We start from the raw sequence: 10,960 nt of genomic DNA, 5'->3' as shown, positions 1-10,960 counted from the left end.
GTTTGGGTTTTTTGCGAACTAAAAAACACTGATATCTCTATCAATATTGGGAACTAGCAAAACGGGTCCGCGCGATGCTGCGGGGCTTCTGGGTTGCGCATTCATAGTTAACGGAGCGTTATGTATTTACAGAATAGTTAGTACCTAGGTGTGTGTATGTATTAAATATATCCGAGGTATTTAGCATTTTTTTTAGAAGTGTCCGTTTTGCGTATAGTTAGTCCCGTTGTGTTCATAAGATTTTTTTGAGTTGAACGGTGTGTTTGAAAAAATTTAACGCGAGGCGGGCGAAAAGATATGTCCCGTTGAAAATATGGGTGAAGTTTAGTTAAGATTTTTAATTAAAATAATAAGTTTCATGTTACACCCCTGAGATGGGGACTGGATTTTAAAGTTGGACAAAATTTGGGAGGTGTTTGGTTTTTTCTCCTCCTACTCTACTATTGTCGTTTTGACCAATTTTTTTGGGGGTTTGGGGGCTAAACGACCAAACTCCTCATGGAGTTTAGTATATAAGGGTAACTCCTCATAGAGTTTAGTATATAAGGGTAATAATTAGGCTCTCAAAATTTGCCGGCAAAATCAAGAATTCATTTATTCATCATCAATTCCTTGCAACATCAACCGATTCGATAATTTTGATCTCATGTTCTTCATTTTTCAAAAAGTCAAGGCAATTTAATCTTCGGATCGATCCAGAAGTGATTTGTGAAAAGTAATAATGAAAAGTTGATTGAATTCATCTTGTGCAACTATCTGGAATGTTTCAACTCCTAATTCGCTATATCAAGTTTGAATTGTCGAGTCAAAGTTTAGGAGAAAAATCAAACGTCTGATTTATGATCGAATTAGAAGTTTAAATGATGTTTCAGATCTGGTTGTTGGTTGTTTAGCATCATGAATTAAATTTGGAGCAAGTTTCATGTAGCTATCAAGTAATAAAAACAAGTAACTCATAATTTTAATTTTCATGATGAACATGAAGATAAAGTTACTGATTCCTCCTCGATTTTGCTACTAGAGGCTGTTTTGATCTTTGATTCATCTCACGTTAATCGATGGTTTAGGAAGCAATTTTAATCGGTTACAATAGTATGTTTCTGGGTATATAGTCTACATTGAAAAAAAAAGTATATAACTATTTGGTAGCCTTAACCCTTTTTATAAAGGTTAGAGTTCACGTTTAATGTTTTTTTTCCCGGGAGAATTTAATACTTTGAGCAAAATAGCCATTTACTTTGGATGCTATAATCCACACAGAAAAACTTCAAAGTGTTATCTTACAAGATAGAGAATCGATCCGGGAAGTACACTTTGAAAGAGACGGTTAATGGTAAGTTACATAGGGCGGGACCTAGAGGTTGAGAACTTGTGTTTGTCTCGTGATCCTTCGTTTATTTATTTTATTTTTTTTGTTGATTTCTACTTAGATCACTTGGTTTGGATCATGTTACTATCATGTCGGATCGATATAGAATTGTTTAGTTTGTTTTAAGGTTTTTCGGGTTGTTAGTGGAGACTCGTTTATAGATAGCTTTTGTCCTAGATGATTGCTTCTTGAGCGAGTTTCCGTTCCCGTGTTTCTTTTGTAATCTTTGTTGAGTGCGTTTTCCTTTGGAAAACGACCTCGTTTCTATATGAGTTTTAGTTTTTTCGCCAAAAAAAAAAAAAAAAAAAAAAAAAAAAAACTTCAAAGGTATGCTACAATGATAATTTAAAATTTATTTAGTATCTGTGCAAACTTTATGCAACCTTCAACTACAATGCGTACCATTGAATTTCATTAGATTATGTTTTTATTTAAGAGGATGTTTGAAATTGTGCTGAAACCAAATTTTATATTTCAATGTAGTGTTATAAAAAGACACGTGCCGTCCTTTTAATACAAGTTTACAACCATACTTCCTCTCCAGTAAAACGCAAATATCTTTTTTTGTCGAACATGTAGGTTAGGTTGAGTTTTCATATGTTTGTACTCACTGTTTTGAGAAGGAAAATTTAAACCTAAATTGACTAACAGTGTAATTTGTAATCACAGATTAATAGTTCCAAGTATCTGGTGCAAATAGTCAGCACTGAACATCAATATCCCTGACTATAGCTAATCGAAGACAACCTAAAGCACTAGAAATCTAGATACTTCAAAACAAACACTAAAAAACATAATAATGGGATTAGTGCCAATAGTTAATGAGAAAAAACCTCATGTAGTATTCACACCATTTCCAGCACAAAGCCACATTAAGTGTTTGCTAAAACTAGCTAGCTATCCATATAACCTTCATTAACATTCAGTCCAAACACAACCTACTCGTAAAGTTCGGTGGGACTCAAGAACTTGATTAGAAGCCTGCGGTTTTGGGTCAAGAACTCAGTGAGGCAATTTGCAAGAAAGGATTTTTAGCAGACTGGCGTTCACTAGAAGAGGTCTTGAACCATGTTTTCAGATGGTGGGTTCTAGACTCATGGTGGGTGGGTTCGATCATTGAGAGAGTGTCTGTCGGTGTACATGTTATGCTGTTAATTTTTGTGATGACCCGGGAATTTCCGACCAAATTTAAACTTGAATCTTATATGATTTCGACACGATAAGCAAAGTCTGTAATGTTGAAGTCTCAAAACCTTTGAACTGTGTACATGTATACATTTGACCTTCGACTGCTCTCGACGATTCCCGAACAATTAATTGTAAATATATATGTGTGTATGTATATATAAATAATAATTCAAAATATAATTTGAAGTATTATATGTTGTTATTAAAAAAAATTAATAAAATAAAAATAGGATATTATAATAATAATTATTTAAAATATATCTTTATATATAAATAAAGTATATTAAAAATAAATATTAAGTAATTGTAATACTCGTTTGATATTCCGATTGATATTAAGCAGGTTAAATTCAAACTTATATTATTTTTAAATAAACGGTGATTCAAAAATTTGCTCTATAAATTTTTAGACTTATTTATAACATATTTATTAGTTATTTAATAAACTTTAACACTGACTATATTTCATTTGGGGTTGAGAGTATCCTCTCACACTAAAATGAAATAAGATTTTAACTCTTAATGATGGGAGACAGCATATACTAGCCTCATTTATCATGTAGCGAAATAATTTGGATTCCATTTAATTGAGCCTACTAGTAACATTCACACTAAGTGTTTTTTTTTACAATAACTTAAACTTTAAACTTTAATATTATTCCTTTGCCTTTCTATAATCATAATCGATGTGTGATTGGTATTTGTTCTCATATTATGCTATATATATACCATACATACATGCACCGTCACAAACACATCATCTAATTGTATCCCGTAAATGAGAACCCCACATACAATTTACCACACCTTTTCCTTTTTCCCACTCTTGTCTATATCGATTATTAATGTAAGTTTCATTTTATATTATATACTCATACATGCATCCAAGATTCACACAATCAGTTGTTATTACTGTGTTTAATTAGTTGTCACTTTGTTTAATTGATACTAACCTACTACAATAATATTTTGTCCTTTAAGTGCATGCATCAATTTGTAAAATGTACTAGTGATACTCGTTTGTTTCTATTATTTTTCTTTCTCTTCCAAATACAAGCACCCATATCTATATCTTCCATCTACTATCAATCTTTCTACTTTTGAACACCATCAAAATCAATCCAAAACAAACTTACCACCATCAATAAAAGAAACCCACCATCTTTGTTGTTGCCTTCTGCTTGAACCGAACAAGAGACCCAGAACCCACTATTCGAATCACAACACAAACCCATTTGAGTGTTGGTATTAACCGTTTTCTTGTCCGAGACCATCAAAACTCACCTCCCCATCACCTTTTACCATCATTGATTAACCACTACTACAATCGTTTAGACTACTGCTAGTTTCCACTTCGGTTTACTCGACAATCATCCAACCATATTGACACCCATCAACCACAACCCGCTGCCATGATCGAGCTTCATCTGTTTCTGTTTCTTCTCTATCACCTTAAACTGCCTCCACCATTGTAGCGACCCCGACAAATCGTCAAATGACGGCGTCATCTACGTATGGTCCCATTACATGGTCATAGGTCTTTATAACAAAGTTTGACCGAAAATATGTCGCATTCATTTCATAAAAGGATGTTTCAATGTTTACAAAAGTAATTTCCAAGACAAGTACATAACAAATGTTATAGTTCATATGAAACACGTGCGACATAGTTTAAAGTAGCCAAAAAGACGCTCCACGTAAGCAAGTATACTCGACATCCAATGCAAGTATCAACAAGAATGAGCGGAAGCATGTATCCCCTAAGTTCAAGGACCTGAGAAAAACATAGAGAATCTGTCAACGAAAACGTTGGTGAAATCATAGGTTTAAATAAGTAAGTTAATAAAGGTAAGTCGAACCACAAGATTTGCAACATTGATAAAGTAGTAATACATTCTAAAAGTTAATATTCACGAGCACCCAATTATCAAGGCTTAGCATTTCCTTCCATTGAACCCCATCATAATAATGTTAGAACATACACTGTTTCTCGAAAATATATTTCACCCGTAGACGGTAGCGAACCGTCCGAAGTGAGGGTTTGTCAAACCCATATGGCCATATAACATAAGTTCTCGCTTACACCCGTCAAGTGTAACTAATGATAATCGAATTGAGGATTTGTGTTCAAACTCGTATGTAGAATGATTGTTTTCCTGTACTTGTGTTCACTTAGTTTAAAAGAACGTTTATGTATTCTCATCCCAAAAGTAAGTTCAAAAAGAGTAAAAGTGGGACTATGATCTCACCTTTGATTGCAAGAGTGTAATAGTACTTCAACAAGTAAACGTGCAAAGAACAATGCTAGTCTCGACCTAAACAAATAGGTTGTATCAATAACGATAGTCACGAAGGGTCAAAGATGTTCAATTAGTCCTATGGCTCGACACGACTCGATTATGTAGCATGTGAAGCAAATTGTCAAGTTTCATGCAAGATACAAGTATAGAATCATGTTAGAAAGATTGCATAATTAATTGGTTAAGTTTGACAAAAAGTCAAACTTGGTCGGGTCAAAGTCAATGAAAAAGTCAACATGCTCGGGTCGGGTCCCGGACAAATTTTCTATGCTAATTATTCATATACAAGTATATTAAAACAAGTTTCATGTGAATCGGAGGTCGGTAGCTAGTCAAACATTTCACATGAAATGGGTCCAAGAGGTCAGAATCTGGCCAGGTGATTCTGCGCGCCGCGCGGGGATGTGGCGCGCCGCGCCACTACCTGGGCAGAGAATTCTGGTCAGTTTTTCCAAGTGTGCACGAACCAAAACCTTTTCTAACACAACACTTGACCCGCAAACACTTATAACGCCTATCATACATCGTTGGAAAGGTATTTTGACGAGGAATGCAACTAAACACATCTCATCAATCAAACTTCTACTTGCAACAACCAAAAATCGCAATTAATGTTCCCCATTCAATGCATACAAGTCATAAATGCAATTTAATGATTTGGCAACTAAATTACATGAACGATACGCCGTTTCGAAGGTAATTAAGCATACAACACAACCTAACACTTACAATTAACATTATTAAGCATTTAAAGCATCAAAATTCAATTTACTTCTATCAAACCCTAACTCAAAATCACAAATTCAACAATCTTGCATATGAAACTAATCTATGTCAACCTACATACCAATTTGAAGCTAGTGATGTTAGGAACATAATTAAATCATGAACTTTCATCATTAAACAACATATGAACACCTAAAACTCAAGATTAAGCAAGCATTCTTTCAATATGAACTAGTTACACCAAAATAGCAAGAACAAGCATACAAAACACATAATCATACTAGACTTGAGCCATAGACACTAATTAACAACCTTTTAACTCAAAAATCTAAAGAACACATAAAATTAGTGATTTTAGAAAGTTACCCAAATTTGATGAAATCGGTATGGAATCGAAGAGGAGATCACGAGGAGTTCAAATATGTAATTTGTTTGGCCCGAAGCTTGATCGATTGAATATGGATGAAGATTTGCTTTTTGATGAATTTAGAGAAAGAGTGGAAGTAATTAGGAAAAAGAGAAAATGAAATGGAAAATGGTGGGGAGGTGGTTGACTTAGTCAAAAGGCTAGTCACCACTTTAGTGTTTTGGCGAAACTAGTCCCTCGAGTTCGGTTACGGGTGCGTTAAATTACCTAAACATGATAATTTAAAACGCGTATTAACGGGAGATGTTATAAACATATAACGGAGTTTTAAATAGTTTAACGGAAAAGTAAACGGAAAAAGGCGGGATGTTACAACCATGAAACCTCATTAAAAACGATGCTACTGCTATCTTTATTTCTGTTTCTTCCAATCCAAAATCGAGCACCACTTGAACCTTTGTGAACCACCACAACAAATCAAACCAACACATATACGATTATATATATATATATATATATATATATATATATATATATATATATATATATATATATATATATATATATATATATCATAAATTGAAAACACCAGTTATATAATTGATCAATCAAACAATTATCAAACCTCCAAGCTTCTTAGCCGTATACTATCTGCTGCAACTGTCTCTGTGTCGAACCCCATCATTTAACCAATTACAGTTACAAGTGCTGCTGCTGTATTTGCATTCTGTTTCAAGCTCAATTCAACCGATCAACAATCCACCAAGAACATCATGAACACTTCTTTATTTTTTTTTACTGCTCGACAAACCCTAAAATCATCACCAAATTACCACTATATCTCACCTATTGCTCGAAGTAGAACAAAATCCCAAAACCAAATCCATGATATCTATTACCATTGATTTCTAATTTGGAATAAAACCCAGGAAGATGAACAAATTTGTGTTTGTGTTCCTGTCCGTAAACCACCGATAACCCTCATCAAATATTTTCTTTCGATTACAATTATCAAACCCATCAAGAACAATCATTAGTTAATGTTCTTACTCACCCAAATAATTATACGGAAATTATAAAGGGATTAAAGAAATTAAGTGATTTTTTTTTTTGAATCAAATACATACTTGATGAATTGATTAACCGATTACCTGGAATCAATCGATGAACCGGTTACTTGATTAATTGATGATGAAGGCCAATAATGACGGTTGTGATCTTCATGGGTCGTGTTTTGGTGGCTAGGTTTTTCTCCTGATCAGACAAACGAATCGATGCCCTATTAAACATTCATGATTTTTGCCTGATCGATCTGTTGATGAATCGAAGAAGAGCTTGAACTTTGATTAATTGTTTTTTTCGCCTGTGTGTGTGTGTGTCTTCTGCTACCTAGATCGGGTTTGAGCCGATAATCCAGATCTAATCCCACTCTTTATTTAGGTATATTACTAATTATTATTTATTATATCTTTATCAATTATTATTATTATTATTATTATTATTATTATTATTATTATTATTATTATTATTATTATTATTATTATTATTATTATTATTATTATTATTATTATTATTATTATTATTATTATTAGATATTGATATTATTGTTATGTGGATTACTATTATGAATATCATGATTTTATTATTATCACTAAGATAGTTACACTATTATCATTTATATAAGTATTATAAGTATTATCATTATTATTATAGTATAGTTATTATTATTATTAATATTTATTTCATTATTGACATTATTATTTTTATTATTGTTAAAAGTAATTTTTATTAAAATGAGTAAAAAAGTCATCTTTATTAAAATTATCATTTAAAAGTATCATTTTTAATGTTATCATTATTATTATTAGTTTTATCATTATTAATGTTACTATCATTTTTTATTATTATTATTATTATTATTATTACTATTATTATTATTATTATTATTATTATTATTATTATTTCCCAATTTAAATATTATTATTATCATTATATTATTTTTAATTATAATTACTTTTTTTTTCAAACAAAAGATATTATATAAAGATATATATCTACTACGTATATCATAAGTATACTAATATTAGATTTTTAATATATTAACTAATATAATATTATTTATATCACAAATAACAATTGATAATAATACCTAAACTTGTTTGATTACAAGTATATGCTTTAATAAATATATGAATGATATAGGTTCGTGAATCCAAGGCCATCCCTACTATTATTCAATGTCGTCGTATGTATTTTTACTACAAAATACAATAGGTGAGTTTCATTTGCTCCCTTTTTAAATGCTTTTGCAATATATATTTTTGAGACTGAGAATACATGCGCTGCTTTTATAAATGTTTTACGAAATAGACACAAGTACTTAAAAGTACATTCTATGGTTGTATTATTAACCGAATATCGCCCTTCAAGTCTGGTAACCTAAGAATTTAGGAAAATGGCCCCTGATTGACGCGAATCCTAAAGATAGATCTATGGACCTTGACAAGTCCCATTCGGGGTACGAATGCTTTAGTACTTCGAGATTATTATACAGACGAGAGGTTCTGTTTTGGGAATATTCTATGCATTAAGTTAACGTCGGTTACCAGGTGTTCAACATATGAATGATTTTTATCTCTATGCAGTTTGCGAAATGCCTTATACGAGAATGATGTTTATGAAAATGAAATCTTGTGGTCTATTATACTATCTGAAATGATTATTTATGATAAACTAATGAACTCACCAACCTTTTGGTTGGCACTTTAAAGCATGTTTATTCTCAGGTATGAAAGAAATCTTCCGCTGTGCATTTGCTCATTTTAGAGATATTACTTGGAGTCATTCATGACATATTTCAAAAGACGTTTCATTCGAGTCGTTGCGTTCATCAAGATTATTATTAAGTCAATTATAGTTAGATATATTATGAAATAGTATGCCTGCCGTCAACTTTCGATGTAATGAAAGATTGTCTTTTCAAAAACGAATGCAATATTTGTAAAATGTATCATATAGAGGTCAAGTACCTCGCGATGTAAGTAACTGTTGTGAATCGTTTATAATCGATATGGACTTCGTCCGTATGGATTGGGACGGGTTATGAAAGTTGGTATCAGAGCGGTGGTCTTAGCGAACCAGGTCTTGAAATAGTGTGTCTAACTGATAAGTCGTTAGGATACATTAGTGAGTCTGGACTTCGACCGTGTCTGCATGTCAAAAGTTTTGCTTATCATTTCGTGTCGAAAATTACCTGCTTATCATTCTTAGGAAATCACTTGCTTATCATTCTTAATCTAGACATATCTTACTGCCTGGATTGCATGAATAGTGTATAGACAAAATTCATATCTTAGCGTATCTGCTACTTCATATCTTAGCATATCTGTTACTATAATTTTGCCTGACATATTCCGTAGATTCCTCCGTAACTTATTAAATTTTAGTATTATATATGCATATGTAAATTATGTATTACAGGGTACTAATCTACATCATATAATCTATTTCTTATCGAAAATCATTCATCTGATTGTACGAGATGAATCCCTCAATGAAACAACCCAACCCGTACTCCGTACGATAAATTTTTTTTTTGTTGAAATAATACACATTTACGCGCCAATTAAATATGTAAACCATTTCACACGTTTCATTAAAACATACTACGAGTTTAATGTTTACAAAAAGGCATAAAGGCCATTAACGAATGTGATACAAGTTTGACCAACTACAAATGATAGTTTATAATCCAAACGACCCCTTGAGCATGGTTTGGGACTAAACTACCCAAAACGTAGGCCAACTTCCAAAAGCTTCAACATAACATCTACAAGGGACACCTAGTGCCCAACAACCCCCTTGCCTTTATCCGCACCTGCATCTAAAAATATGAACAACGAGAGGGGTAAGCTAACGCTTAGTGAGTGCAATAATTATATGTTTACATATACAACCTACTTACTTGCAATCACTTACACATTCCCGCATACATGCTAGCAATATAATTAATCATACCATCGCAAGTATAATACTAAACTTCCAACAACATAAGCTAGCATAACAATAGCATATTATTTAAACAATATAATATGCTACAATCCGCACACAACCATGGTTAACCAATCGAACAAGGGAACGGTGTTTAAAGACCGTCGGAGTTCGTAACAACCATTAGTGCACTTAACACACGCGTACACTAACCCCACGGGTGGCATCTTAACACTTCGATACTTCACCCCGAGTGGCATCTTAACACTTCGATGCTTCACCCATCTATTCTACAGAGTGGTGTCTTAACACCTCGACACTTCACCCCTAGGTGGCATCTTAACACCTCGATGCTTCACCCCGAGTAGCATCTTAACACCTCGATGCTTCACCCATCACATAAGAAGTGGTGCCTTAACACCTCGACACTTCACAACTCATACTACACAAATAAATACATCATATATGCATGCACATAATTATCCCACTCACCTTAGCACTTCGGTGGTGATTATGCACTTCCGAGCTTCAAAGAAAAGTACCTAATACATTAAGTACACATTCAATTACACAACTAGTGGAATTAACCACATTACACCTACTTGAGCATTTAATGACCCAATTCGCATTAAATGACTCAAACACACCACAACCGCCCTTAAATGGCCAAGACTCGACTTAGTCACTTAAAGCTAGTGAAGTAAAGTCTACTAACTTCAACTAACACCAACTTGGGGTAATTTATACCCATTTCGCCCAAACTAGGTCAACTTGCCCATTTTGGATCCATTTAACACTTTCACTACCAAACTTGTCAAACATGACCCAAATAACATGTTTTTCAACTTTAACAAGCGTGTTAGTGACTAAAAACGCCATTTAACATTTATAACCCCAAATCATAAGACCAAACCCTATGTTATGGCCTTTTGGGTTTACTTTCACCAATCTAACCCAAAACCACCCCTTAAACTCTCAAATGGGTCATACAAGATCTTCCTTAGCAAAACCCTAGCTTAC

This window comes from Rutidosis leptorrhynchoides, chromosome 8 (genome assembly GCF_046630445.1).
Source record: "Rutidosis leptorrhynchoides isolate AG116_Rl617_1_P2 chromosome 8, CSIRO_AGI_Rlap_v1, whole genome shotgun sequence".
NCBI classification, from domain to species: Eukaryota; Viridiplantae; Streptophyta; class Magnoliopsida; order Asterales; family Asteraceae; genus Rutidosis; species Rutidosis leptorrhynchoides.
Note: the sequence above shows the minus strand (reverse complement) of the source record.